Raw genomic sequence first — 22,599 nt, 5'->3', positions numbered from 1 at the left:
ATTCCTGTTCTGAATTGCTTATGGGTTGGCTGATGTGCTTCGTAGCTGTTGTTTTCTGGTCACTGACCATAATGAACTAAACTTTATTATTATTATTATTATTATTATTATTATTATTATTATTATTATTATTATTCCATAGGAGAAGCAGAACAAAGTAGTGGCATAGCTTATTTTCTGCACATTTCACTGAACTTTAGGACACACTTCAGGCAAGTTTATAAGATTCAAGAGTCAGTGGTGCAGAAGATGAAAATATCTTTTTAATGCAAAGAGAAGCGTTCCCTTGTTCATAATGGAGAGTGTTTAAGTGAATGCAGAGCTCTAATCGTTCATTATGGAAATGAAAATGGGAGAGCAAAATCCCATCCCGTAGCTCATTTTTCTCAAATTCACAAAAGAAGATCCTGCTCATTCTCAGAAAATGCAAACCACCAGGATGAGAAACTCAATTTTTCTTTCTCCTCCCAGAGGGCGGGCAGCCTTTCTCCCCTTGTTTAAGGACCCCAAAAGATGGGCATATGAGGTGCAGCAGACCAGGAGTTTTCTCTAGGAGATAGATATGTATGAACTGAACCAGCAAGGATGAACCAGGCCTATTTGCAAGATACATAAAAAATCTCCTGGGCTTTTGTCGTTTCAAAAACTAGAAGTTTAGGCGTGGGTAATGTTTCCTTGACTGGAATATGCTCCGACAATGCTTTCCAGAAAACAATTTCAGGATGACAGCAGAGGAAATTCCCAATGCCTCGTAGTGGTTCTAACCTCTAACTAGAAGTGTGATACAGGGATGGGGGTTAGTCAATCAATCAATCAATCAATTAAATCTCCTCTTCATATTGCTGAAACAGTCAATAAGCCATTGATTCATGTTTTCAATCTGTGCCCTCCAATCATCTACAGCAGTGATTTGCATTTGGGTTCTGCACATTTGCAGAGTCAAATTCTCCTGCTTCATTCAGCCTTGTTTCAAATCTGGCATACATGAAGATGAAAGAATTAATTCTCTCCCCCCACCCCCCACCCCCAAAGGAGGGAGGAAACACAGAGATCAACAGAGCAAAGCATCTGTTACTGAGAAAAAGGAAATATTCATGAACAAAGATAGGATCTACAGATGAAGTTCTAAACATTTAAAGGCAATCTATCAATCCTCATAAAGACAAGCCAGAGGAAGCAAGGAGGAGGAGGAACAGCGAGTGTTTGCCATTAATATTGTAAATACACATGTGGTTTTTATGTCTCAGAACAGATATGGAGTATGTAGTTTGACAGTTGTAGGAATAAACAATATGGAATGGTTGGTTGCAAATGTGAGATTGTTTGGGTAAATGGATGGGTTGTAATTCGATAGACAGTCCACCATGGCTATATTTCTGGACACGATTGATATAGAGTGATGGACACAGTGGACAGAAGGTTGGGAAAATAGGGTTGGGGAGAAATAAATTCTCAGCATCATCCAAATTCCATAGAAATTACAACACGGTGAAGGGAAAGTGCCGAATGAAATCACTGGGAAGTGTACAAGGAAGTGAATGTTATTTTAAAGAATGAGTACTTTACAAAGAATGGACCAGATCAACCATGCTTCCATGTTGTTGTGTTGTGCCAGTGAGGTCCATGTTTTTGAAGGAAAAAAGGCTTTCGATCAACTAGGGTCAGAAATGAGGACAGTGACAAATTTACACTTCTGGAGGAAGAAATGGTGGACTGAAGGTGGCTCCATGAAAAGCAGAGCTCACGACCATGGTGGAAAGAAGAGCCAATGAGTAGACCAGCTCTTTGATAATTCCTCTCTGGACAAGGAGAGGACTTGAGATGACCCACAAGTGCTCCAGACAGCTGCTCCTTGTGAAGAGACTGCACAACAGTGGTCTCCGGTGGTTTAGAGCTTTGGGAATTTGAGCAAATTTGTTCAAACTGCAGTCAACCCCTTAAAAGGAAACTAGGTTTGCATACTTCCTTTTCTAATCACTTTAGGAAATTGCTAATTAACTGATTTTAAACTGTGAGAAACCTTTGGATCAACAAGTTTGACAGCACCGGGTGACTTTCCTTCAATCCTTAGTGAAAGAAAGCTTTAACTACAAGTTTAAGAACTTTAAAAAAAACTTTTTTTAATAAACAGCAAAAGGGTAATTAAACCTTTGATTTTAGAAAGTTCCAAATAGACGAAGGGTCCAGATAAATTTGAAATAAGATTTTGGAATTAGTTATAAAGAATCCTTCCCATGGGAAAATGGTTTGTTTTGAATTCTTTAAAAAAAAAAAGACTTTAAAAAATGGACACTAGAGGGAACTAGAGGGAACCAAAGATTACAATTAAAGGAGAAGAACACACAATCTCAATTTACACTTACAGAATGAAGCAAATATTCTAACATTGGACATATTGAAGGATATTTTTGGACTCAGAAGTTAATTTTAATAGCATCAACAGAGACATCTGCCTCTATGGAGAGACTGGGCCTAAAAGATGTTATGGAGGAGAAACAAGTTTTACTTGACAAGATCGAGACTGAGTTGAAAGTGGATTTAAAAATGACAAGCTACAAGAATGATATGGAAAAAGATGTTATACTGGACATACAAAAGAAACCAGCTGATGTCTCAATAATTAAAAGGATTTACAAGCAATAAGAGTGACCCAGATAATTTTCCTATATTGTATTTACAAGAGGCTTCTTAAAGTTTTGAAGAGTCTCATGAGAAGGGAAAAAGAAAAAATGAAAAGATAACATCAAATTCTACGTCATTATTTGAATGGACTAAAACTTAAGATTGTTGGTATATGCAATAACATAAATTGATAAGAAATGAAGGCCATAACTGTCATGAACTCTTTGTGAGAAGCCAAAACTTTTTGGTTATTTTTTTTTGGGGGGGGGGGGGAGAGATACTATGTTTACGCATTCAGATGGTCTCATGATGAAGCTAAGCATTTCCAATTAAAAGAATTGAGCCCCAGAGATGGAAAAGCCTGAAATCCAAAAGAGCCACTCTCACTTATCCAAGGATAGATAAACCATGGTTTGAGTCAAAACAAACTGTCTCATGTATTTATGGATCTAGATCAGTGCTTCTCAACCTTGGCCACTTTAAGATGTGTGGACTTCAACTCCCAGAATTCCCCAGCCATCATGCAACTTTAAGATGTGTGGACTTCTTAAAGTTGCATGATGGCTGGGGAATTCTGGGAGTTGAAGTCCACACATCTTAAAGTGGCCAAGGTTGAGAAACACTGATCTAGATGAACCATGGTCTTCCAGAAAAGGAATTAGTTTTCTTGTAAGATGTCTCTGATGTCTCACAAGAAAAAGATGAACATGTACTGAGGTGGGACAGCCATCCCAACCCACATTTCTACTCTACTATTTCAAAAAGGGTTTCTTTGCTCCTGCTATTTCTGAATCACATCTTGCTCTTTATTAACTTCTAGTTGCACAAACGGGCTACGAATGGGCAAGTACCTGATCCTCTCAAACAACCTGAAACCCATCCATGCCTACAACTTTCAGACTTCAAGTTTTATCAGGAAAGGGTACAACTCGATACTCACCAAGCTGGGAGAGAAATCTATTTAATAAGCTCACAATAGCAGTCTAAATATTGAGAAAGTCTGCCACACAAAAGATGGAAAACAATCATCTCTCTTTTGTCACTGGGGAGGCAATGAGAAATGATATATTGAAACAGCAAGAAAAAATGGATTTTGTTTAAGCCAGTGGGTGGAACGATTGTGCTGCTGGTTGTTCCAAAATCAACAGACCTATCTCTCTCTCTGGTCAAATTATAAGCATGAACAAAAGTCTCCCTCTTCCCCGACACCCAAGTGTTCCCACCTTATTCACAGGTGGCAAAGTTTATAATATAGATTTCACTTCTGTGGGAATTTCTACCCCACTCTTCTAGTGCATAAATGCCCTGCCAGGTGGCTTGTAAGCTTCACTATGGTCATAAAACTAAAATATGTTGGTGTGGGAGGGCTACAGCAGGCTTGGTCGACTCCCTGTCCATAAGCGGGACTGCATCCTCACAGAATTCTCAAAATTCCCATTTGAAAAGGCCCCCAGGAGGTGGTCCCTGCTCAGTTCTTCATTTGGGATTAAGTAGAACTATTAGAAGCTAATGAGGTAGTGGACTTCTGGAGAGAGAGTTGTGTACATCCTTATATTCCTTGGCCAGATCCTACCTAAGTAAGTACAAGAATACCCTCTTCCACCCAGAAGAATGTCCCCATTTGAAAGTCTATCTAAAGCAAGTGGTATTTTATAAAATTGACCCAAAACTGGTAGACAAAGGTGGTCTATGCATGATGGAGTTTAGCTGGATCCTAAGAATCTTCCCCCACCAAAGTGTGATAAGTATTTCCTGTGTCTGGGTAGAAGCAGAACTTAGGTCCTTGGTGAAGATGCCCCTTTAGGAGTCACGGAGGACCAGGTGTGAAAGCTGATGCTAAACACCGTTTCTGTGCCAATCAGGCAGCATTCAGAAAGGTGCCATGTCTAGAACAAAACATGATGCTACCATGACCTTCAATGTCACTGTGACACCAAAGCCTGGTAGTGAGACTTCCCATCACATTCAAACAGGAAATACATGAACACAGTTGTGAAGTTCTTGAAATAAGTTTAACAGTGCACCTCCTCCCCCCAAAACTGGGAAATATTAATCCTGACGAACATCATCCTGCACATGTGCATAACTGGGGGCCATATTATTTTTTCATCCACAATGGCCTCCCAACCACCAAAAGGTTAGCCATCTTGTCACTGTTTTCCACCACTGGGAGGTGGGTGGATGGGCGTAAAGGGGATTATTGTTTCAAATAAATAGATTGTTGTATTTTATAGTTTTATTGTTTTATTCATATGGAATCATCATATACTAATGTTACAATAAAAAAGAAACAGAGACATGTTATCCAGAAAAGAATCTGGAAGGGAAAGGAGAGGGGCACTACAGCCCGCCCCCCATTGGTCCAATTTCCTCTCCAAACACACAATTAAAAACAATTTTCAGAATTATCACTATTTATGCCAACCAAATACAAAACTTATTGAAACAAAACAGATGAAGCTTGGGGTAAAGAAACAAGTCACAACCAGATAGGAGGACCCTGCCAAGATGGGATTTGATGATTTGATTCAAATGTGATTGATCCATGCCCAAAATCAAATGAGGAAGTCAATTCAAAGCATCAGACCAAATTAGACAGCCTGAATTGACACTTCTCCATGTGCTGTTTCTGACATCAGTCTGGAAATCCAAGGTGAACTTCTCCAGTTTCAACATCTGATTTGACCATCCAGATCAAAAGAGACCGATTTTCTGAATCACATCAGTGACTCAGATCAGATGTTGCCCGATTCACACAGGCTTCTCAGATAGCTTTATATTGCGGCTAATTCTAGGCACAGATGGGGAGGTTTAACTTACAGTGCAAGAAACTCCAGTGCACAATATTGACATAATCCCACATAGCACACAGTAATTAATGACAAAATCCCCCATGCACCGTAAAGCTCTGCTTCATGCTGAAAAGATGAAAATGGTCTACTTTTTTCTCCATGTGAACAGGCAGCTGGGAAATCTCATGATGATTGAATTGCAACAAGGCTGTTACATCTGGCTTTGGGGAGAGAAACTGAGGCTCAGCCAAAGAAAGCAAGAAGTTGGGGAGACAGATCAGGACCTAGGTCTAAGACAGGAAAAATATAGTACGCTTCTCCTATCCCTCCAACGATGGGTTGCTGCTAAGACCAAGCCAACCAAAGAGCAGGAATCTTCATACACAATGTAGTCAAAATGTTTGGCCAGGTCAATATTTTGCTATGGGAACACCACCCCAAACTATAGCAAAATAGAGCTGCCTGGGGGATTCTGGGAGTTGGTCCACTCATCCTAAAGTTGCTGAGGTTGGGAAACACTGGTCTAGGGTCTTTTGTATGGGAATCCAGAAGATCTTTTGCTGAACAATGTCCCCTTCCTGATTATAATATCCAGACAGAAAATGCAAATTTGCCTCTCCCCATATTTGCAGGGGCTGATAATAAACTTAAGAACCGAGCTCTAATTTAGAGTGCAAAATTGGATTTTATCCTCAGCTCTGTCCCCCTTGTGACTCAAGCCAACTAAAGACCCAACTTGTCCAGAGCTGCTCCAAGTGGGTCAGCTCCATTTTATAATATTATGTAGCAAAAAAAGGGAATTCACCTGTGACTAACAACAGCAGGTTGAGGTTTTCATAGCATCATCTGCTGTTTAATCGCAAACCTGGCCTATAAATTACTTGGAGGCTTTATGATTAAGCCAGTCACAAATAGGAAGATTTAATGTTATTACAGAAGAGAGAATTAATGGTGTTATTAGAAGCATAAATCTGAACCAAAGACACCTTTTCCCCTCTCTCTCTTTCAGATAGGCAGTCCTAGGCATTTTTTCACAGCTGGATGGGGCTTTCTGGAAATTCAGAATATTTTCATGGGCCACCCTACCACAAATGGGCTTAAACAAATTCAAGGTGAAGAAAACGAGGACCTGATTGAAATCAAGTCATAAGGACATGTGAACCGTCCTGCTGCATCAAACCTATTCCACTTGGCCCACCAGGCACATCAAGGAAGCCCATAAATCAGAATTCAGGGTGGGCTTCCTCTCCAATTGTTGCTCCTGACCACCTAGTGTGTAGGGGTGGGCTGCCTCTGTGCCTCTCCTCCAGGAACTTCTCCTTTTGAAGCCATCTAAACTAGCAGCCAATATCATATCTTGTGGTATCATATTTCACAGGTTGATTACTGTTGCATGAAGAAATGTTTTCTCCTATCGGTTTTCAATCTATTGGTCAGTTCCATCTGTCCCCAACCTGGTCCTTCAGATCTTCCAACAGTGCACCCATGTAAGGTATATGAGAAAGACCTTGAGAAACGGGGTGAAGAGATGCTCCCTAGGGAACAATCAGATAAGAGAGGACTTAGCCCACAGCTGCATAATGGGAGGAGAAAGAGGCTCAGAAGAGACCCTCCCTAACTTCTCAGGCTATAAAGGAGATGGCAGGAGATTTGTACTTTCAGACTGGCAAGATTTCTACTAATGTAGCCTTACAGTAAAGTAGAATTAGCTCATCTGGCCATGCTTCCTGTCTGGTCTACCTGGGAAAGCTGACAACCTATCACCACTATAATGGATTCCATTCATCTTGCTGTTGGTTGTCCTCTTCTTCTCTTCCACCTTCCCAGCATTATGCACTTCTGAGGAGGGCTAGGTCTTTCATTATGTGTCCAAAACATTGTAATATATAGCTCCACACTTAGGAAATTGATTTTTGGTGCTGAGCAAAATGTCTTGGTCTGATCTGAACTGGGAGATGTTTCAGGCTCCATTAAGGACCAGGAGTCCTTACCTGTTTTTGTAAACTTGTACATATACTGTACCCTTAAGCAACATACTGTAGGACGTGTCTTGCATCTTGAAGGCCCAAGATTTACTTTGCCTCAAACACATACAGCATTGTGTAAGTGCAGATAACATGAGTAGTACAACTAACATGGAAAGATGGCCTAAGAAGACAATCACAAAATGCCTAATTTGTGGGGGAGATAATGAGGCCTCCTACATCTATTCCTAAGGAGGCCTGGACCCTTGACATGGACATATCTGAACTCCAAGAATCTAATTTCAAGAAGCTGGAGAACTTTCCATTATTTACGATGAAGTGAACATCCTAATGTTTGAAGGATATACTGTACATCTCTTGCTGTTACACCAAAACCCACTTCAAAAATCGGCAACACATTGTACTTTTCCATCCTCCTCCTCAATTTAGATCCTCACCTTTCTGCCCACAGCAATATAGGCAACTAATTTAATTTCACTTTCATTCAATATATTCATGTAAATTAAACTGAATCAAATTTAGTTTTTGCCTGGCTTCCCCATTTTCCTTGGGCTTGGTGCCCTGAGAAACCACTCAGTGTTTGTGGAAATGAAAAAAAGGTTTTGCTCCCCCTATTTAGATCTGTGCAGTCAAGTGAAGTGTTAAGGAAACCTGATTAGGCAAGAATAAATCTTTTTTCCATAAACAGCAAAGGAAGCACATATTAATGGATCTCATTACTCCCCAAAACTCCCACTCGTTGTGGGAAATTCACACATGCATCTTAAATCCAGCTGGAATTAAGATGCATGAAGCCTTGGCTATCAATCAGCTTATTAAACAAAGAATCTGTAATGTTACTTTTTCCCTTCATTGTTCATGTGTGTTTTGAATTATATCTTTGTAAATAAATTATTATGATACCTAACTCTGCCTTTTTTGTCCTACTGAGATTCTATGAAGTTCATCCATTCATCAAGGATTATAGCAGGACCTCATTAGCTTAAATTAATATAGAGTTTAGCAGGTATTTGTTTATTAGCTAAATGTTTGTTATAAATTAAATTGCTGGTCCTTTAGGTTCTAATTCCCATCAGATTTGCATTTCAGCTGCTCCATGAAGAATTTACCTGCACTGTTAGCCACTGATTATCCCTTGAGTAAATATGAGCTATGGCCATCATTGAGTTAGTCTACTCGGTGGAAAAACCAATGGACACAATTTAAAATGTGCATGGACAAAGAAGTTCAGTGCCAGATTTGCTTATTCACAGAGTAACTGCATTTTATTTTAATGCAGCAAGGTGGATGGGTTCAGTTAGAGTGGCAATGGGGGCATCATTGGAAGACCTGCAGGACCAGGTTGGGGACAGACCACCATGAAGAAAATCTATCTATGTGGTTGCTAAGAGTCAACAACAATTTGATGGCATGTAATCAATCAATTAATCAATGGGAAGAAAGAGAAGAAGAGGACAACTGGCAGCAAGGTGGATGGACTCAGTTACAGCAGCGATGGGTGCACCATTAGAAGACCTGAAGGACCTGGTGGGGAACAGATCCTCCTGGAGAAAATCTATCTGTGTGATCACTAAGAGTCAAAAATGACTTGATGGGACATAATCAATCAACAAAAGGCCACCTACAGTGTCTTCATGTAACAACCACTGGTTGCAGGACCAAAAGTTACGAACAGTTCAATGAAAACTGCACTACTGCAAAATTGCCAAAATTATTTAATAAATGGATGGAAAGCACTGAGTTTCATTAGATTTTCTGTTTCAGGACTTACACCCAGGAGACAAGGAGCAGGTTTACATGAGACTTGTTAAAGGAAACCCTTAAACACAAGACAAAGGATGTGCCTAGAGGTACCTCTGCAGATGATAACAGATGGAATCCTTTTTTCCTTTGCATTAAATAACTTCAGCTCACATCTACCTTTTTACCACTCGGAAAGCGTCTTTTCTCCTATATCTGTGAAACAGCAACACCTTTTCTTCCTTCTCATTTTTGTTCACATATTTATGTTTTTCCAGCTAAATTAATTCCACTGACAGTCACCAAGTTACAACGGCAGCATTTTGCCTTTCTCCCTCGATCTAGTTTCTTCATGCCATCAGCTTTAGTGAGCCTTTATCTGAGCTGCATATTCAACAGCAATAAACACTGAAGCATTTTATTTTAACCTCTTCTCTGTCATGCCCTTCTCAGGGTGGTTAGAAAGGGCCAACTAAGATGGATAGGCATTTTATTCATACTTGCAAGACACATATGTTGCCCAACGCAACCAATTCTGGGCGCATTACCAAGTTGTCAGTAGGGATGAAAAAGAGATCTGCAGCAGATTTTAATGGGCAAAAAAGGGGCATGTTCCGACAAAAGAGACACGGACAAGTGACTATAAATGTAGCAGCTAGCATTTACCTGTCATGAATCAGTCTGATTTACCCAACTGAACAAAAACAAGGAATTTCAAAGTGTATCTAAAGATAAGTTGAATTTCTAGCCCTGGCCAAAGGTGTCATATTGAGAGGACAAATCTAATTTAAGAACAGTTGGGCAGGACCCAAAACTAGAAGAATCTGGAATGCCTGAAGTCCACAAGACAAATACAGTAGGTTTATATTTTAACAATCAGAGGTTTCGTTTTAAGATCCAAACAAAGGGTAGATGAGGTGCTAGTTATAAATACATTTATTCATTCATTCATTCATTCATTCATTTATTATTTAAATTTATATCACCGCCCATCTCCCCAAAATGCAAAATTTAAAATGCAGATAAAATATACCCCAAGGATCTGGTTGCATTGATAGAATTCAGCAAGCCATCCCTCCTTCCTCTTCATAATCCTGGTAACTCAACTCCTAGAATCTCAGTGTCTCTTCCCAGGTTTCAGTCCTGGTTTACAGCTTGGCTGTTCCCCCCCCTCCCTCTTTCTGACAATTCCCTGATCGTTCTGCCTGCAAAACTCCATCCACTTTAGAGACATACGAAATAGCACATTAGTGGGAAAGCTGAACACAAAAAGTAGGTTGTAGGGTGGTTGTGTTTTTTTAGAAAATCTTTTAGGTTGTTTACAAAACTCTGGGGAATCCTGCGTATACTTAAGGAAAGTCATAAAGGACCATGGATTTCATTGGACTGAGTGATACGTACAAAATGTAGCACGAAATGGAGTGACATCAGTCCTTCTCCACGCACCACAAAAGGATTAGGCAACCTATAGATACAAATCCGAGCAGTTCTTACAAACTGGACATGCCTCTCAAGCTGGAAATACAGCAATTCAAAGAAGATCTTGGGTTGCTTATCCTCCTCTAGACTGTAAAACGGAACACGACACAGGTTTAACCAAACTGGCCATGGGAACGGTCCATTCAGGGACGCTGGCAGCCATCAAAACGCTTCGCATAAAATCCCAGGCTCAGGGAACACGAGAAGGCAGACTGGCCAGAGTGAAATTTCTCTCTAAATATCTAATATGTTTTGAGCAACTTTCCCCTCCCTCCCCATCTTCCCCTCTAGGAACATCTAGAAAGCTACTACATGAACAGCTCATTCATTCTCTTTGTCCCACCATGTGAATACCGTGTTCCTCCTTGTGAAAAAGTTGGGGAAAGAATGTGGCGCTCTTTGGAGTTTTAGAGGTCCCTGGATAGAAGTATGGATAGGTGGATGATGGGTGTTATTGCTTAGATTCACAGCTGGGGTAGCACAACAGTGGGTTGGGGAGTCACACAAACTCACCTGGTACTTATCATCCTGGGCTTTCTTCCTAAGACCTTTCGGTGGCCAAGTCCGAGAGGAGACCACAGCTTTTTTCAAATTCTCTCCCAGAGGAAGGGTGGGAACCACTAACACCACCACCCCATTTTAATTCAGTTTTTAAACAGAAACCATAATTCGTGTGCTTTAATCTAAGTACTGTGGCTTGAGTTTTCAGCTGCCAGGAGAAAAGATGGGATGTTTTATGATGGTATAAACAACTGCAGGAGTTTGCTTTGAATTTAGTTTAGTTTTGTTTCATGTGGTAACAGGACTGTTTTTCCAGTTCAGAACTATGAAACCACTGTGGAATTAAGCAGAAGAACCGTGCGCAGAGCGAGTTTCTTGCATCAGAAGGAAGAGGAAGGCATGGAAGATTTGTAGCTTTCTCACAGGGGCCGCATTAATGTAAGAAAAGCTGCAGGCTCCCACGGTAGGTATAATTAGTTGAAATGAAAGCACTCTAAACCCAGCAAAACAACTAAAGAGATTTGTCAGAGCTGTTTCAAATTCCCACCATCAAGAAAATTAAAGCCCGACCAGGCTTAATGCCCCCTACCATCAGTCAAAAGAGGTGCAAATCTGGTGCTGCTGTCTCAGAAGAAAATATCTCAGAAATACCAAGACCGACACTGGCTCATCAGAAAAACATACACCAAAGTTGAGACTTAAATGAATGTTGAAGCAATCCTTTGCACGCATTCAGAAGCAGGCTTTCAAGGGACACTCCTGCAGAGGGTTGAAACTCCCAGACCAAATCATTTACTGTCCTGAACATCCCTTGTACAGGTAGTCCTCACTTAACCATTCATTCAGTGATGGTTCGGACTTAAGACGATGCTGAAAAAACTGGTCTTCATGCTTATGGCCGTCACAGCATCCCCACCGCCACATGATCACAATTTGGGCACTTGGCAACCGGTTCGCATTTACGACCATCGCAGCATCCCATGGTCACTTGATTGCCATTTTCTACCTTCCCAGCCTGCTTCTGGCAAGCAAAATCAATGGAGAACCATGTGATTTGCTTAACAACCATGTGGTTCACTTAACACCTGTGGAGATTCACTTAACAACCACCATGAACAGGTTGTAAAATTGGATCAGATTCGCTTAATGACTGCTTCATTTAGCAATTGAAATTCCGGTCTCAATTGTGGTCCTTAAGCGAGGACTACCTGAAAACACTGTCATGATCTTCACCTTTTTATTCATACAGTCCCCCAAAGCAGATCCCACCCAAAGGAACCTCTAAACCTCTTCTTTGGCAAGTATAGCATGATCACATGAGTCCTGATAAGAGTTGGTCCTCATGGTGGCACTTAATAAGCCTTTAAAAAATAAACAGACTCCATTCTCTTCTTAACTCAGTAGTTTTCAGGCTGCTGTTCTCAGGGAGAGACGGGAGGAGTGCTTGGCTGTCTCAAATGCAGAATTCTGCAAGCATTCCAGAATTCGCAGAACCTCAAGGCTTTCTACAGCGATTTGAAAGGTACACCCATGCCTGACCCACCCTCTTTGAAGGTCGCTCGCTGATGGCCACCAACTTGGCCTGCAGCAAATCACAGGTTGACCTCCCAGCACCCCAAAGCCCGGAAGAAATGCAGCTCTATCTTGCCAGCTTTTTAACAGCAGTTGCCCAAGATTTCCAAGAGACTTCCCTAGGAATCCTGGGGATCAAACTAGAGACCTTTGACCCATTATCATGGCGCTGTAGCTGGCCAGAAAATATTACAACTGCACCCTAACACATATGTTACACTTCTGCCCCCTTGAAAAGAGCTCAGTTCAACAAACGTAACAGCTGCTCCTTTGCAGCCATTTCACTTTAAGACTGAAGTTAAGACCAAGGTTATTGGCACACCCTAAAAATACCTCCCTGGATTTTGCTTCATTAATCTCTGTTCTGCATGCCTCCCCTCCTTGTTTTCCCCCTTTAAAGATCCCTCTTTCTTTGACCTTCCTACACTTGCCAGCTTCTCCCACACCTGCCCGTTTTTCCAAATGTAGCCCAGCAGGTATTCCTGGATCTGCGACTGACTAATTGAAACTCATTTCTGCCTGCTTTGCAACAGAGGAAAAGAATGGGGGACCCTAAAAAAAAGATTCCTGCTGCCAGATTCAGCAACTAAAGCAAAAGATTCTAAAGGACCAGGCAAAGTGATTTAGAAGTTGATTTGTTAACAGTTAGTCTCTATAAATCACAGCACCCAAGAGGTGACTCCTGCAGAGGGTTTAACAAGGTCGCCATGGAATTTATTTAAAAACCATTTGTCTGGAAGGCCCAGTGATAATTCTTGGGGAAAACAGTCCTGCTTGAAAGAGGAATGGTCAAGATCTGGGTGTTTCTGGAGATCAAGGCCTGGACAAGAGTAAATTGCATCAAGGCACCTGCTCCACAAAGTACAGTACCATTTTACACCATGCATTGCTAAACTGTGGAATCAGAGGCCATCAGAGAAATTGAGGCCACCAATTTCAACAGTTTTAGATTGGACCAATGCACAGAGGATCAAGTGGTCCATGGCTAGTAGACATGATGGTGGTTCACCACCTCTGGAATCCCAGGGAGCCGAACAACTTCTAGGGAGCAACAGTTGAAAAACCCTAACCCTTTCTATCCCTGCTTAGGAATATCCACTACAAAATGGTGTGACCCAGAATGCTGGATTAGAAAGGCCCTTAGCCTAAATACAGCCTTAGGACCTTTCTTGGGTTCTTATGAAGACGTCTGAGATTGTACATTCAAAGCACACCTTAACAGTGGAATATGCTGGCCTGAGTCTGGGATGGACCTAGACAAGTGTCCTTCTACATAGGGTATCAGACAATCAACCACGTTCTCTGCATGAATGGCAAAATCATTCTCAGAGGCTGGAACCTTAGGGGACCCCAACTGTCCCATCCATTAAGCAAAAGAAGCATCTAAACATTTATAAGGGGAAAGAAGTTGAACATATGTTTCAGGCAGTGAAGCTAACCCTTGGGTGTAAGAGAAGGAAAACAGGAAACTAAGCAGATTTAGGGAATACCAAATGCTGATTTCCAGGATGGGGATGAAAAGGGGATGAATCTTCATGAAATAGGGCATGGTCGCAGTCCAGATGGGAGCATTGCCACACCCCCTGTCATAGCAGATGCCAATTTATTGTCTGTGAGGCCCGGGTCAAAACCTCTGAAACACTGGTCCTCTACTCACTCCAACTCATGTGCCGCAGAGAAGCATTTAAACTTCTGTGGGGAAATGATAGGCACTTACTGTCTCTCCAGGAGCTGTAGTGAACCAAATCAAGAAATTGCCTCTTTAGCTGAAGTGAAAAATCACTGCACAGGAGGCTTCAGAAATGAAGAGACAAGACTGGATGGAGAGTCCAACTCTAATGCACTCAAAGGGAAATTGTTGGGGGGAGACGGGGCTTGGGAGGAAAACCCAGTCTGGGGCGGCAATGGATTTCTAATGAGGCAGTGAATTTTTGCAAGTTTAAAAGCTGCAACGAGATCTCTGCTGCTCATCCCCTGATTTCAGTCTGTTTCCAAGAACAGGTGGTCTTGTAGCAATAAGTGGCAATTATTGGATTATCTGCAACCAGAGATGAGCAGCTCACAGGGTGGGTGAGGTGGAGAATATCTAGCAGCATCCTGCCTGTCTTGTGTATGTAGGGGACTGTCATCAGGACCGCGTTGATGCAAAGGACTGGTTTCTTCTGTATCAGTTGACATCAGCAGGCATCCGCACTGTAAATTAAGCTAGTGGGTCTCAAGGGCTGGGTGAGTGGGAAAAATGTTTGTACAGAGCTTCACGAATGGGAGGAAAGCCACAAACAGAGATTCCTATTTGTGGGGGAAAGCTGTAAAGGAATTTAGAGCTGACTTGGAGAAGAGATGAAAGTGCCATTCAGATGAGAAGAAGGGATGAACGATGAAAGAGGGACTTGAAGAAGACATTATAGTCCAGAGATAGAAGGACGTGTGAGAAAGAAACTCAAGATAACCCTGCCTTGATGTTGTTTAGTATCAGATGGGACTGAGAGAAACTTGGATGGGCTTTCAAGATTCGGCTGATAACCTACAACAGTAAAGTAGCACCCTGGAGTCCCTCAGTCTCCGTTTCTGGATCTGGTTTACCTTGAAGGGCTAACATCAATCTTGAAAGCCTCTTCAAGTTTCTTTTTCACCCTCCCTTTCATCTCTGGATGGTGTAATCTCTGGTCCAAACCCCATTTAAGGGCTCTCTCATACCTTCTCTAAGGTCAACTTTAATTTCCTTTGCAAAAGCTATGTTGAGACTGGAACTTATTTGCATGCAAAACTCCGTATCCGGGCTCAGGGAATCCACTGGCTCCAAATAATAGGGCTACACAGAGAGATCTGCTTGTTGGAGAGAAGCTGCACGGAGCCTTCCTTATGTTTCAGATTTTCTGGGGAATCAGCGCTATATTTGGGGGAAGGGAACTACAAAGCTGTGTACAAACAGCTCCATCTCTGATGGAAGGCTGCAAAGGATCCCAGGCATGATGCATTTTTCTTTAAAATTTAGCAACATTTGTATAGAACCAAGTGAAGCAAATCAAATGCAACTTTATACAAAATAGAAATAAGAAAAATTCTGGCAAATGAAAAGACCCTCCGTACAGTTGCGGGTGTAAAAAATTCAAGATGGCAGCCACAACCATGTGATCCAACACCGCCTCTTTTTATCTGCAATGCATTAAGAGGGGGAGGGGCTTAGATCACACAGTCACAGCTGCCACCTTGACTTTTTACACACATCCCAGACCCCCTGGACCCCATCTATTAGGGAAAGTTTCTGCCCACAATAGATGTGGGTTTTTTCTACTTTTTTTTTAAGAAATGCCTTATAAAGCTTATACATTCTACCCCATCTCATTTTTGCTCTTTTTATTCCTTTGCCTTCCTAGTTTTATTCCTTTGCCTTCCTAGTTTTTTTTTTTTTCTTCGACAGTAATTGTAAAAGGAATAAATTAACGCATTGGTTGGAAAGAGAAACAAAATTAAAGCAACACCTTAAGCAAATGGAAGAATGACATACACATGCACGCCCCTCAGTATTAATAAAGGCAGAATTTAGATTGATCCTGTTAGTTCTTCTCACAATCCCTTCTGCAAAAACGAAATACAGGTAGCCCTCGACTTACGACTGTTTGTTTAATGGCAGTCCAAAGTTATGATGGCCTTGGAATGAGTGTTTTATGCCTGCAAAGCACTTCTGAATATCGCAAACTGCCTCACCCCGCCCCCATGGTCACATGATCACATTTTGGGCGCTTGGCAACCCACTCGCATTTATGACCAGTTGCAGCTTCCTGCAGTCACGTGATCATGTTTTGCGACTTTTTTTGCCGTTTTCCAGCAAAAAATGCCCATTGGGGAAGCTGGATTTGCTTAACAACCATGGTGATTCACTTAATGACCCACAATTTGCTTAATAACCACGGTAAAAATGGACATAAAATTGAGTCCGGTCATGTGGTGAGCCGACTTATGACCACAACAACTTACAATGGAAATTCTGGTCCCAATTGTGGTCGTAAGTCGAGGACTACTTGTATAACAACAGACAATAACATGACTCTCAGCATTTGGGGTAGCACATAAACCCTATGACCAGAAAATAATAATAATAGGGGAGCAGAACAGAAAAATCAACCATTAAGAGCAGCAAAGCACGAACAGGAGTTGGTGTTCAGAGTTGTTGCTTTCAAATAACACCTTGCAAATGATATGCGTCTCATCCAGAAGATGCCAATATGGCAACCCCTTCCCCATCTTTGCCCCCTTTGCCAACTTCCAGTTTCTGGCTGCAGGGGGGAAATAGGGGGGGGGGGATTTTGGGAACTCTCCAAGGTAGTGCTTCTCAACCTCAGCAACTTTAAGATGTGTGGACTTCAACTCCCAGAATTCCCCAGGCAGCCATGCTCATTTAAGCCTTGTTAAGACTCCAACCAGGGGGAGAGATGTTGGCTTGGCAAAGGCAGTGCTTGCCTTGCAAAAAGAGAGACAGGACGTGTTCAGGGGAGGGGGGGACGCTAAGCGAAGCAAGTTTATCACCCTCCCTAGAAATTGTTGCAGCATTGCCTCTGACCAGGCTCGAAAGAGTCAGCCAGCTCTGGTTCGCACAAAGGACGAAAGAGGCCTGCAACGTCACTGAGCAGGGCTCCCTCAGCTTCCTCCATCCCATGTTAGGAGTGGATCGTGCTGGCTTTTCGACTTCTGAAGAAACCACTCTCACATGGCAGCTCAGAAATAAATGAAATTCAAATGCATTTAAAAATGGGCATTTCGAGGAAGGAAATGCATTCCGAAATACACATCCACATGTTGGTTTTATCTGCGTGTGTGCAGATTTAATTAAAACATACTTGGTAAAGGCTGCAGGACGAAATAAATTTATGTACTCAGCAAACAGGAAGGCAATCCAGGATGACTTCTCCGAGAAAAGGACGTTTCAGTTCCTAATGAAAATGTTCCATTTGTCTGAAGCAGGGAGGAGGGCATAAATTAATGGCCTCACCCCCATTACATCGACCCGTCCCACCTGGTCAGGCAAAGAGGGAATGTTACGGACCCCATCCATGAGAGATTGTCGATTGGCAGGGTCCAGGAGGAGGGCCTTCTCTGCCACAGCCCCCGCCCTCTGGAATAAGTTACCCCCAGAGATTAGGCAGGCCCCCACTCTCCCGGCCTTCCAAAAGGGGCTCAAGCCCTGGCTGTGCCGCCTTGCTTAGAGTGGGAAGGGGGATAGTCTGCCATGGGGGTGGTTGGCACCTTGATGCGGCCCTGGGAATATTTTCTCAAGACTGTGGTCTCACCATCCTGGATTTTATATCTCATATTTTATATCTTAGAGTTTGTTGTATATTGGTATATTTATGCATCTCTTTTAATGGTACCTAATTTTTTTATTGTTTTAATTCGCTTGTAAACTGCCCAGAGTCACTTACCGAGATGGGCGGCAAGGAAATGCGATAAATAAATAAATAATTGCATGTCGGAAGCCAGCTGGAAAGGCTGCAAATGGTGATCACATGACTCCGGAATGCTGCAACCCTCGTAAGTGCGAGCTGGTTGCCAAGCGCCTGAATTTTGATCACGTGACTGCAGGGACGCTGCGACGGTCATAAGTCGAGGACTACCTGTAGGCGCATTTTAACCTGTACTGAACGTTCACACAGCAACACAGTCCAAATGTCTAGGTATCATTTCAACCAGCTCTTCCTAACTTGATGCCTTCTGGTTATGTCAACCTACAATTTCTATCTTCTCTGCTCCACCTGGCCACAAAGAGTTGGGGAAACCAACTTTGCTCTTTTTTTTAAATCATCCAATTTGCCTTTTTAGAAAGACTCTAACATTATTTAATAATATCAAGCCAACATTGGATCAGCAACTGAGTCACTCAAACCATTTTTAATGGGTCACTGAATCACATGCCCTTTGGTGGTACAACAGAGTACCCCTTGCACATTAGAAGGAGCTGTTTGCAAACTTATCCATAGCGGCTCTCCTTTCTGTATTGATTCCATCCAATGTTGGTGTTGCCCATATTTCCCCCAGCATCATTTGTCCTCCTACAGGTATCTATGCTACTACGGGGTATTGATTTTGCTTGGGAAACCTTCTGCCATTTTAATGCCCCAGAAATCATCACAGCAATTCTCTGGAGCACGGTGGGAAATTTAGAATGTTGGACTTGGTGGTCTAGTATCCTCTGCATCCTGCCCATTTTGTCCCACCTCTTGGACAAAATTTATATCCGATATTGCTGGAGGCTTCGATTTGGCTTAATGGAATTCTTCACCATGTCGTGTCCATTTCATACTCACCTGGCTGCATACAGGCCTGCAGCTTTCGTCTTGAGTGCTTCCCAGCTGAGTGCACAACTGAAATCCTTCTTTCATCCTCTAGGATTGTACCAAACCACTAACACCATCCACTTCTCACCAATAAGACCCAACTGAAGACACATTTGCAAGAACAGCAACCAACAACCTAGTAAGGACCAATGGACACCCATCGCATTAAGGACACTTCTAATCCCCAATAATCTCTTCATTCAAAGAAAGGCCGATGATACAACTGATACACATTATACAGATTTGCCATTTTTCTTTCTAAAGTGTGCATTTTCCATTTCTAAACTCTCTTTTTGGGGGGGGGGGTGCACACTTGGCTTTGGTGAACTAACCAGATCTTCACACTTGCCCCAAATTTTACTTGACTACTTCTGAGCTTCTCAGATTTTGGCTGGCATCACTACTCATCCTTTTTCCAGCATGGTATTGCATCATGAACAGCTTGAAGTCCTTCGTTTTTGTTTTCTTAAAGGAAGATCTCAGGAAACGGAAGCCAACGGCCTTTATTTTAAACAATTACTAGGCTCCTAAGGAATTACATTGGCCCTAAGTTGTTATTGAATGTAACCTAAGCGAGTAAACGCCTACCTTAATATAATCCCAGGAACTTGGAGTTGCCAGAAATTACAGACTTCCCCACGCACAAGACGCCGAATTGATGGAGATGAATAAGACCTCTCATGAGAATCTAGGTCCAGTAGAAGGGCTGAGTATGAGAAAAGGCAAATCTATTCCCTTGTGATGCAAGTCACCAGGACTTGCTTGGCTGCTCCAGGAGCAAGGCACTGAAAAGAGAGAAAAAGAGGGGCAACAGTGTAAAAGGGGAACCAAGAAGTTGCTAATCAACTGCTGTAGATCTAACAAAAATCAGAATCAAAACCACATACACAAAATGTTCTTTCCCAGCTCTGGAAAAGAGATACATGCCGTACAATGTCCTCAAATGTGAGCAAATAAGGAAGCATGACTAAGATACCTGGAGGAGGAGGAGGACGACGACGACGAGGCATTCTTAAATCTAATCAAGATTAAATTGCAAATAAACAATGAAAAAGCGGTGTTTGCAAGCCTGTGTTGCATTGCTTTTTTATATCTCATAATAACTAAGATAATTAGATCTCTCAGGCAGTTACAGAAATGATAGCTGATCAATCAACTGATAAAAGAGAATCAATTCAGTCTGAAGAGAAGGACGCATATGGAGAAAACATTATTTGGACAGGGAAAAGGTCATTCTGGCTTTGCAGCTGGCGCAGACATTTCCCAACATTACCTCTGATGTTGGCGACCTGAAGCCCCAGTGATACATTCAGCCCACTTCTGCAGCCCTTCCAGTCCCACGCCCTGAAAGCTGATGGCCCAGTTTCCCACCAGCTTGAAAATGACAAGAAACTGTAAAGTTCGTTTCATGGATTGATTGATTGATTGATTGATTGATTGACTGATTGATTGATTGGATTTAGAAAGCCGCCCAACTCCATAAGATCCTGAGCAGCACACACAATTAAAAAGTAATTAACAACAACATGCAGTGAAGTAATAATAAAAAAACCAAACCATGTATGTCTGGAAAAGACAATCCTTCAAACAAATGAAATCCTACTGGGGTCCAACATCCAACCTTATGCAAGGTCTGAGAGAACAGGCGGTTTTCAAGAATTCCTGAACATCATCAGGGTGGATTAGCATAATAAAAATAATAATAAAAAAAAAGATCTTCCTCTGTTGCTGTAAACTCCCCTCCAAAATCCCCCCCCCCAAAAATCTGGACTTTGCCCACATTATATGTCCTGCCTACTTTGTGTTTCAATCACCCACTGTGGATCTCTATAAAAATATTAATTGTGGCCCTGAGATACCAAAATATTGCCCAGACTGATTTCCATCATCAGCATCTGAGAGAAGGCATTCTCCATGCTTTCTTACATACGGTATGAATGATGGTATTTCAGCCACAATAAGGGAAAGGACATAAATTGGTTCTCCCAGGAGGAGGAGGAGGAGGGGAGGAAACTTCCAGTTGAAGGCAAGTTTGGTTAAGGACCTTAAAATTCTGGTCATGTCTCCCCACCATATGGAGCAAGTTCTGCCTCAAGTTAAGCTTCATTCCTGTAATTGTCTACTGCCCTCCCAAGTACTAACCAGGTCTGATCCTGCTTAGGTCAAAACTTAGGGGCTGCAACCTGCTTTTACCTTCCCTTTAAATCTTGTAAATAAAATAACGGTTGAAGTTTACTTTGGCTTATAAAAAACAGGACACATCTCCATGTTGTTAATTATAGCCATTGTTAATAAGGGTATAAAAGAGATCCTCTAAAGATTTCAATAGAAATGAATTGGAGGGATTTGCTGTTTCACGTTAGCTGTGCTGTTTTAAATGCATCTCTCTCTCTCTCTCTCTCACACACACACACACACACACACACACGTGTTTATAAACATCCAGAGTTGCATAGACAGCTCCATGTAAGATGAAGCTTTGCTCAGTATATGAAATATACGTTCTATACATACCTCTCTATGTATAAGAAAACATTCCAAGTGATAGCAAATGCAAAATGTCCAGCTTTTTTAAAAAATGCAACGAAATTGCCAGAATTGGTGAGAACATGCAGTTACGTAGATGGACAGAAAATAGCTGGATGTAGTTGATTCGAGAATCCAGCCAGCTCTGCACTTGAGGGGGGAAAAATCCCAGAGTTTTGAGAAGAGGCCCAATGCATTTTGACTGAACACCCCACAGCTTTCTCCCATTGGCAGAAAAGACCAGGCCCAAATCACAGATCTTCTGTTTAGGTCTTAGGGAGGAGGCAGGATGCAGGATGCAGACAGCCCAAGGCCTGCACACCAACTTCACTCTGTTGACAGTGACAATGGGTGCAGGCAATGTGAAACTGAATGTAAGTTTATCAGCCAAGGAGCTAAACAGCTAAGACAAAAATGCTCCAGTTGGAGAATGGCCAAGCAAAATATACAGAAACAGAGCACAGGTTGTGACTCCCATGATGGAGGGGTCATTTCGCTGTACCTCTCAGAAAAGGGTGTTTAGTAGATAAAACTCTACCAGCTAGAGGTCTGGGAGATAACATTACTGGACATCTTTGTTTCAAAAGGTCAGCCTTGGACATCCAACTGAATGAGAGATAAGATGCAGATTGTTTCCCTGGGCATCCAAATCACCAGTTGCCAGAACAACAGAGGAAATGAATGCATTGCAACAGAATGGTCAAATGAAGAATTTGACCCATCACTGATGACACCAGAGCAGATAAAGATGATCAAGAGGAGTGTTTCTGAATCCAGGAAGAGATTTAGACTGGGTTCATCCATTGCACAAAGCTGGCTTTTCTTAACTGTGGTTTCTGAAATAAACCACAACTGATTGGGCTAGCATGATGTGCCAAACCAAGACCACTCAACGTACATGCTGGCTTCCCAGATTGCACAAACCCAGCCTCAGAGTTCAACCTACTCTTTCCAGAGATGGACCAAGGGACCATAACCAACCTCAAATTCCAGATTAACTTTTCACCATCTAATTGCTCCAATCTTTTTCTACTTGCTGGGTCAAGAAAA

At 42.0% G+C, this 22,599-nt stretch overlaps 1 long non-coding RNA gene across 1 annotated transcript in view; it reads right to left on the bottom strand.

The window, feature by feature from the left end:
- The window catches only part of LOC134504849 (uncharacterized), a 130,653-nt gene extending 110,854 nt beyond the window's left edge, over nt 1-19,799 (bottom strand). Inside the window, exon 1 of the long non-coding RNA XR_010068686.1 lies at nt 19,612-19,799. This is a non-coding gene — a long non-coding RNA (uncharacterized LOC134504849). The remainder of the gene's footprint in view (nt 1-19,611) is intronic.
- Between the last annotated feature and the right edge of the window lie 2,800 nt (nt 19,800-22,599).

This window comes from Candoia aspera, chromosome 13 (genome assembly GCF_035149785.1).
Source record: "Candoia aspera isolate rCanAsp1 chromosome 13, rCanAsp1.hap2, whole genome shotgun sequence".
NCBI lineage: Eukaryota > Metazoa > Chordata > Lepidosauria > Squamata > Boidae > Candoia > Candoia aspera.
The sequence above is the reverse complement of the archived record's forward strand: the minus strand, read 5'-3'. Positions and strand labels throughout refer to the sequence as shown.